A 505-nucleotide genomic window follows, 5' to 3' on the forward strand; every position below is an offset into this window, starting at 1 on the left:
GGGTAATAATTTTTATCTAAATATTTTATTTAAAAGATATTTTTAATTTTATTGAAGTTGAATTTTTAGTATCAAATATAAATTTTATATTCGAAATCATTCATATTTAGTTTGTTTCTTGACCACATTTGTAGTTCTCTTTCTTCAAAACTAAAAATCGTTATTAAAAAAAATAAATAAAGTAAAACGACAGTTAAAATTACATTTTCGTATGTCAGCACTTTTATCTAATTTATTTATATTGTCTTTTTTTTTTCAAACAGTAGAATATATACAATACCCTATCTCTTATTGGGCTTCTAGAAATCCGGTGTTATATTGTACCCTATATGAAGTAAACAGACCTATTTTAGGGTTAATTTGCATACTGCGTGTTAGAAATAATTTGGTTTTTTTACTTTTTTAAGCGGATTGATGAAAATTAAACATACTCTTGCTTCGTAATTGGATTAATTTGCATCTGTATTTGTTAAATAAAATCATATTATTTTCATTTAATTTTCAT

The sequence above is a fragment of the Octopus bimaculoides genome, chromosome 4 (assembly GCF_001194135.2).
Source record: "Octopus bimaculoides isolate UCB-OBI-ISO-001 chromosome 4, ASM119413v2, whole genome shotgun sequence".
NCBI lineage: Eukaryota > Metazoa > Mollusca > Cephalopoda > Octopoda > Octopodidae > Octopus > Octopus bimaculoides.